This window comes from Condylura cristata, unplaced genomic scaffold (assembly GCF_000260355.1).
Source record: "Condylura cristata isolate star-nosed mole 26May11 unplaced genomic scaffold, ConCri1.0 scaffold00015, whole genome shotgun sequence".
NCBI classification, from domain to species: Eukaryota; Metazoa; Chordata; class Mammalia; order Eulipotyphla; family Talpidae; genus Condylura; species Condylura cristata.
The window spans coordinates 46377616-46386034 of record NW_004567116.1 but is presented as its reverse complement, the minus strand read 5'-3'; the positions used below and the strand labels follow the sequence as shown (position 1 = coordinate 46386034).

At 37.4% G+C, this 8419-nt stretch overlaps 1 protein-coding gene across 11 annotated transcripts in view; it reads left to right on the top strand.

Annotated features, from left to right (window-relative positions):
• The window catches only part of DLG2 (discs, large homolog 2 (Drosophila)), a 1159995-nt gene that overhangs the window by 1061966 nt on the left and 89610 nt on the right, over positions 1-8419 (top strand). The window lies entirely within an intron of this gene.

Below are 8419 nucleotides of genomic sequence, written 5' to 3'. Positions count from 1 at the left end.
GCAGAAAGTCTTTAACATAAACTCCCAATTTTAATCAGATGAATCTTGACTCACGCTGGACAACCTCTCTACACTTTAATTTAAAAGAAGGGTAATAATTAAAGTGTATTCTATGGTAGGATTCTTATAAGAACTGGAAATAATGACTGTAAACTGTTTGGCAGAGATCTCATCACAAAAGTTACTACTAAATAAATGTAGTTGTTAATATGAGTTACTTCCGGGTCCCTCATCAAATTTTACAAAGATTGTATGTGAAAATTTTCTTTTGCAACTCTTAGAATACAGAGAGTGAGTAAGGTGACGTGAGAGCTTTGAAATCCCCACTAACAGCCATGTTGACACTTTAAATGGCATTTCTTTATTACAAAATCATGTCAGTAGCATTCTAAACTCTGGTGTTAGTTCAAAGACCCTTCACAACTTTAATGAGATGCCAGAAAACATTTAATGTTGAAATTTCAAAGTGAAATCCAATAAAGAACAGCAAAAGCAAAATTACTTGAGAAAGAAAACGTGGCAGAAAAATCAACTGAGTAGATACTACAGATGAAACAAAAATTAATGAAATGCCTAAGAAATTTGAAGAACTGTTATATGATTCAGTTCATGTTAGTTCATCCTTGACTTCTAGTAAAAATAAAAAGAAAGGACATGAAAAAGAAAAACACTAACATATTTGGAGAAAAGCAAACCCACTTAGACCTCATCAAGTTGTTCTCTTGCTTCTGTTAGTAATACATTCTCACAGTGTGCAGAGAGCACAGTGTGCTAAATTGTACAACAGTTTGCACCAAAACAATGCAAAATAACTTTACTTGCACACTAATAAAAATAAACTAGGTAAATCCCATTACTACACTTCATGCATTCTCTCATTATTCAAATGAGAACCTTATTGGTGATTGCCAATTTCAGCTTCGTATTTCTAGCTCAGGATTCTTTCATATGCCTCAATGAACTCAATGTTCTTCCTAGTAAGTTCACCATCTAAGAATTCCCTTAGGTAGATTAGGGTGAAGGATAGCTCATTGGCACATCACAGGGGTCAGCTATGACATCTGCATGAGGAAAATACTGTCAGTGCAACCATAAATGCTTTGTAAAGTCTTCTTCACTGTGATATAAAGGAGACAGCTAGTGATTTAGAGTCAGAAGGGGTTAGTTTGATTATTGATACAACCTACCACTTCCTAGTGTGACCTCTAAGTCATTTCAACTTTATTTTTTATTTTACTTTTTAAAAAATAATTTATTTATATATACTTTGAATCATTGTTCAGTTTTATACAATGTTTGCTTTCTTTCCTCAAGTGTAGTTCTCACAGAATTTCCATCACCAATTCCCCTGCAGAATGTTTCTCAGGGGAAAGTTTATCTTTTTTGATTGCTTAAGAGTATCTCATTGTGTATATATGTGTGTGTCTGTGGATGTGTACATATATCACATCTTCTTGATCCAGTCATCTATTTTTGGGCATTTGGGTTTTTTCCAAGTCTTACCTATTATTAATAGTGCTATAATAAACATAATCTCTTTGAATTAATGTTTTTGTGTCCTTTTAGACCCCTAGGATTGGAATTGTTAGGACATATGGTAGCTCCATTTTTAATAGGCTGGGGAACCTTCACACAGCTTTCTATAGTGGTTGGACCGGTTTGAATTTCCACTTTAGAATTTCAGTTTCAGTATTTATAGAATGAGTATATTAAGTCCATGTATTGCTATGATTAATTAGAAAAAAAAGTTATGTCCTATTTCTAATACTCTTCCTTGTACTTAGTAGTTTGATAAATGATAACTACTTATATTATTATCATCTTCTTTGGGACTCACTGTAAATCAAATTTATTTTTTCCTTTACATGGCTACCATGAGAACTGAATAGCACATGAACTTGGTTTGTCAATAATTGTCAGAACTATGGACTATTACTAAAAGTTACAATTAAATATTTTTCCTACAAAACACTTCCCACTAAGCTATAACACAAATGATAGTGTCTATAATCTTTGAGGAAACAAACAAACCAAAAACTTTATTACAGAATTTAGTGAAGTCTCCTTCCAGATGGCTGTGAATGCTATAATCTGAAGGTGGGTGGGATATGGAGTCACAGAGCAGAGTACTGGGGCAAAGGAACAGACAACAAGCTTTGTCACTAACCCCTAAGTATCACTGATAGTTTCTGGTTTTCACACAGCCTCTGTTGAAACTGAGAACGGGCATCAATTTATGTTCAAAGTACAGAACAAAAGAATGATTAGAGGAGGATTTACTCCAAAATATAGCTATAATCGAAGGCCCTGTTTCATTTGGGGATGAACACCTTTTAGCAACTCAGTAGTCCTTTCTGTAAATAGGAAGGATTCAGCAGTCTTTTCTGTAAACAGTTGATGCTCAACTGTTAAGAAGTTATTGAATTTCTCCTTCAAGTACAGGTGCTTTCCAAGGCTCATTAACCAATTTTCTCTCTTCTATTAGACCCTCACTTGACAGTATCTTTTAATTCATTGTATAACAAGATGATTAAATTTAGTTACATATAAAATGTCCAAAATAGCAATGGTTTTGGTTGCTTCTGTTTCATGAACAGCATCATGGTAAGCTGTTCAAACTAGCTTAGCAGTCCAAATTTGGCAGGAAGATCCAGGCTCCTTCCAACACACTGATCTGTCATTCAGAGTGAGATTCTTGTCCTCATTGTACAATGCAGCTGCTAGAGAATGAGACATCACATTGTTAAAAGCAGGAAGAGCATAAGACTGCTTCCTTTTAAGTACTTTCTAGAAATGCCATATAGCACTCCTATTTAGATTTTGTGTGTCAGGTTGGTAGACTCACAATAAAGCTCCATGCAAGGATACTTGAAGAAGTGCCACTATTTAGCTACATGACTTCAGTGATAAGCTCTGGGCTCGTAATTTAAATCTATCTCTAGACTTGACTTGTTCATAAATGAAACTTATCATTTCCTTGATTTCTCTACTAACTAACCAAAACAAAGGTGATTCATTGAATCCCAAGCATAAAGGAATGAATGACTGCTATTCATCGCAAATCTGTCTGTACACACAACAGGAATCATGGGATTATGAAAAATACAGCACTTCACATATATAATGACCCCTAGCCTCCAAAAAAAAAAAAAAAAAAAAAGCTTTCAAGGTTCTCCATACATTGTTCTCTGTCTACTCTTCCCACAACACACCCTAAAATTCTCAGTAATCGCCAAGGATTCCAGCAGTGGGTAATTCTGTAAGGCATAATTCTGATATACCTGATGCTTTTCTTATTCTGTTTCCTCAGCTTCTATTCTCTTTATTTTCATCTTTCTTTGGCAAAGCCCTATGCATTCCTCAAGGCTTACCTCAAATGCCACCTTTTTTATGAAGTCTTGTCTGGAATTGAAATTAATGCTGACCTTTCTTATGCTTACTAAGAGTGTGTTATTCATCACTGTTATGCAACACTTTGCATCATGCTTTATCCTGTATTGTTTGCACACATGACTCTTCCATATAGGGGGAAGAGTCGTTAACAAGGGGTTTTACTTAGAGCACCCAGTGCTCATTTTTTGCTTGTATGTATACTGAACAAATGGTTGTTAATGTGAAAGTAGGACCTTTGACCATCTCCTGAAGGTTAATGATGTAATCTTTTCTGAAAAAAAAGTTCTTTACATTGTAGTGTTCAGACACAAGAGATGAACCTGGGTTCAATTCCTAACGCTACCATTTACCATCTAGGTAACTGTGGTCAGATGACTTAAATGTCTGAAAGTCTTACTTTTTGTAATTTATAAAATGGAGATATTAATAACAAATTCATAGTGTTTTTATTTTTCAACACCTATATATGTGAAGTTCTACTCCAGTGTCCAGTCAATGGTAATATTAATTTCTTTTCTCTTTCCTCTTCATCATAAATCCTATACTATCAGATTATAAATAGACTAATATACTGTCACCTGGAAAAATACATATAGCAAGGATTTTCATGCCACATGTCAAAAAAAGCTAATAATAATTTAAATATCTTACAGGTTTTATCAATACTATTGAAATTTAATTAAAAGATTTGCTTACTAAATGTATCAAAATTTGAAAGCAAAAATTGAAAGAAGAGAGAAAGAGGGGGAGAGGGAATCATATGATAAATTCCAGCAGGTGACTTTTGACTGAGTAAGGGATTACCACTGGACCCAATTTTAAGAACTCATGAAATTTGTGATTTTCCAAAGTAATTGCAAAAGTTCACATCTCTATGGATTATCAAGCAAATTACTTTATTCAAATACATATTTATTTTCAAGTTTTAAAAATTCCATAACCTCCCCCATTTGATGGAATTAACTTCATCTTCTTTCACTGATTAAATAAAGTTGAAAATGACCCCTTGTGGTTATTCCTATCTGCCAGAATTGATCTAAATCTGCCCCAGGCAAGGAACCTCTTCCTTGCCAAACAGTCTACCTTGATTAACTTCACAGGTTGATTTCCTTAGTATGCTCACCCACCTTTAAGACAGGAAACCCTGCCCCCCTTCTACCTCAAAATTGCCATTCAGCAGGCATCTCTTCAAACCTAATACCTGCTTTCTTTATGAAAAACTTGATGGAAATTAAGCATTCACCTTACCTAATTGTTCTACTGTCTGTTGTTGTTATACCTAAAACCCAATGATGAAATACCTATGAACAGCAAAAGAATGTTTACAGGTTTTACTTATCTATCCCTCTATCATTAAAGGAAAAATCATTCTAGCCAAATACACAAAGATGACACAGAGTGACAGAATTAATATCCTTTGAAGCTTGAATCAAATATCCTTGACAAAATAAGATGGGAAATTCTTGAAGACAGATGAAAGATAAAGACAGCTTTAAAAGTTACATTAGCAAAGTCTTACCTTTCACTCTGTGACTGAACTCCTGGTACCATCAAAAGCAGCTCAGATCTTGCACAACATAAAATCCAACCAACCCTTATCATGCAAAGTGGACACACTTAGGTTTCCTCTACAGGTTGTACAAGTTTCTACACCTGCATTTCTCAAGCTAAATATAATTCACTTACTTGTAGTACTGTTTCATCTACTACATCCAGATGTTGTACGAGGATAGAGATATTCTGATTCACCTTTTACCCCCAGCATTAAACACTGTGCTAAGGATGTCTAAGAAGCACTAAATAAATGTCAAGACCCAGATGAGAAGAAAGAGCAGATAGAGAACAAATAAAGTACAGGGCTCAAGTTATAAAGCCGTCACCAGACAAGGTTATGATCATTGAAAATGGACTATGGGAGGGAACATACAGCCACAACTTCACATGATGGGTTCATGCTTAGACCTTTGGGTCTTATTGCCTCCAAATGCCTGTGTGGGGTCAGTCGGGCAGCCTACATGGCTCCCACTTCCGGGTCCTCCTCCAGACATCTTCCCCAGCATCTCCCTACCTTCATTCCAAGGGCTATTGACTGTTTTAAGAATAATAACTAGCATCACTGAGTTTCTCTCCTAATGTCCTGCTTTATTTGTATATCTCTGTTAGACTTGATTAGCCAACCTAACTAAGGTTGGCTTTCCATTTGCTTCTTTGTCAAAATCCAGCTTTCGCTAACAATGCAAAACTATATCCAATGGCAATATCTCATTTCTTCTCTTCTCATAAGAAATATTTCTCTCCATTGTGAAATTGCTCTCAATTCATCCACACTCTTCAGTGGGGACACCATTGACTTCCTCCTGGGTTCGTTCCTTGTCCTTTATGAATGTGCTGATCTTTTGACCAGAGCTCTCTTCTTTGAAGGATCTATCTTTTGTTTCTTAATACAAACAGCCTCTGAGAACAGCAGGTTTTCCTTGAAACACATGGAATAATAATAATAAAAGCATGCAATAGATATCTGCTGAGTTGAATTTTGTGAGTGGTGCTGTTTACCCATAGAGAAGACTAATCATAATTTCAGCCTGCAGAGTTCCTGTGATTAGAGTTTTGAACATCCTGGTGCCCCTCGTTATCATAAAGAAACCTTGCTAAATGCTCCCAAAGTGTTCCAAAGAGAATTTTCATCAGGTTTTCATTTTGAAAGAAAATGGATACCTGTGGGGATGGGAGTTGAGTTTAGGACCATCATGTCATCAATATAAAGAAAGAGGATTTTCTTCACTTTGAAGTGGGAACTGATGATTTTCCTACTCTGATTTTAGACACTCCAGGTTGCATCTCAGGGACTGGAGTGCTGTGGTGCAGATGGAATGGGAGACCAGAATTTCTGTTTTCCCTCCCTGTTTTCTATCATTATTACTCTGTTTCTAGAATCTTTCTTTAAAAAGAAATTGTTTATTCTGGTAATAAAATATTGAAAACATTGAACATATATCGTAGCATGAAACAGACAAATATGTGCCAAAGTAAACATCTGAAGCATCTGCCTGCCCCCTGCCACCACTCTGGCCAGCCATCATCATTTGGACTGCTGCCTAGCCCGTTACCTGGGAACTTGGCCTGGGCTCATGCCCAATTCATCATCCAATCCATTTTCCATTCTGCATCCAGAAAAATTTGTCCAATGTAAATCTGAAGATCTCATTACCCTTTTTAAAATCCTCTAGTGGCTTCCATTGCCATGATGAGGAGAAAATGTCTTATGAGGTTGACATAAACATCTGGCACCTGTTCTCTATAGTCCATCATATGCTAGTGTCTTCTTGAGTTGCCCAGGACATTAATCTTCCTTCAGTTTCCTTCATGCCATTTTCCCTTCAGAGTTTGAAGGTATTCCCTCTGCCTGATAATTTAAGACTTTCCTGTGGCTCTTAAACAGCACATCCTCCTGGAAGCCTCTTCAACTCATTGACCCATAGTAGATTCTGTTTCTCTCCACTGTATACTCTCCTGCCCATCTCCATTTTAAGATCTGTCATGTGTCTGTTTATTTTATTATTTTTTCTGTATGTCTTTGTTCCCTCTAAATTCCAAAAACAATGTTATTTTTCCTTGTTTACCACTACAACCCAATAGTCAGAACAATGCCTGCCACATAGCACAGTCATTAACTATGAGCTAAAGAATGAATTGATGGTTTCAGACACTAAATACTATGCTAGCCTGACTGTTTTCAAGAAATGTCACAGGAATATCTGATCTCTTTACCAAAAGGAAAGAGAGCAGCACTGGAGAAAGCAGGTCCATTGCCTAGTTATTCCAGCCTCATGAAACGATCTCTCCTCTGTATTCCCCTAGCAGTTACTGCCAATAGAACCATTAGCCCCAGGTTTGGCCCTTAGTAAGAAACAGATGTTAAATCAATGAATGTATCTGCATTTGGAACTGAATCTTTCCTGTCCCTGTAAAAATTTGAGTTGGAACATAGTTTAATGTCCTAGTACAAATCATTCATTTTCCATCTTCTATGTACCAAGCACCATGCTGTAAGAGTTTTACACATGTAACTTTATCTATTCCCAACAATGTCAATTAAGCAGTTTCATGGTCTATTTGAGCTGTTACCAAGAGCCATAGACTGGGGGTCCTACAAACATGAAAATTGGATTTCTCACAGCTCTGAAGGCTGTTAAGTCCCACCTCGGGATGCCTTGTAGTCAGGTTCTGGTGAGGGCTTTCCTTCTGCTTTGTTGGTGCTACTTCGTATTGTATTCTCACAGAGTGGAGAGAAAGAGGAGAGCTGGGCTCAGGATTCTCCAGGGCACGAATGCACCCTGAAGATCATAGCTAAACTAGTTATTTCCCAATGTTCCACATTGGACTTTGCCTATAGCAAATACGTGGTGGAGCTGGGAAGTCCCCCAGCTCTGACTGACTGACAATTTGCATTGTCCTGTTGCCTGGCAGGTAGTAGCTTTTCTTTTCTTTTTTTTTTTTTTAAGATTTATTTATTTATGCATACAGAACTGGGGTACAGGCCAAAGGTGTGGAGGGTAAGAGAATTCACTAGAGTGGGGAGCAAAATAGTTAGATGGTATATACTGAAGAGGTGGACAAGACAGGAAAGGTCTGCTGTGCCATGTGTCACCTCTGGGGCTGGGGGTTAAACTTGCAGGGAAGGGGCTGCATTGAGCTTGCTGTGCTGCATCCAGCTTGCTGTGCTGCATCCTAACCTTTTAGATCACCAGGGAGGGCCAGGTAGTAGGTTTTCAATGAAACAATCAGTTACTTAATTACTGCCTGACTTACCTAGATGTAGGGAAAGTATGCTAGCTTGAAAGCTTAGTGCTAAGGTTAAAAATAGGCCCTTAAGGTCCTCCCTGGTGGTGCAGCTGGTTAAAGAACTGCTCTAAGAAGCTGAAACCACCTCCACATGAGTTCGATTCCCACCTGCCCCGGAGGTGACCACATGGTGGGACAGACCTCCCCTGACCCGCCCACTGCTCCCCTCAGCAGTGTACTTCGT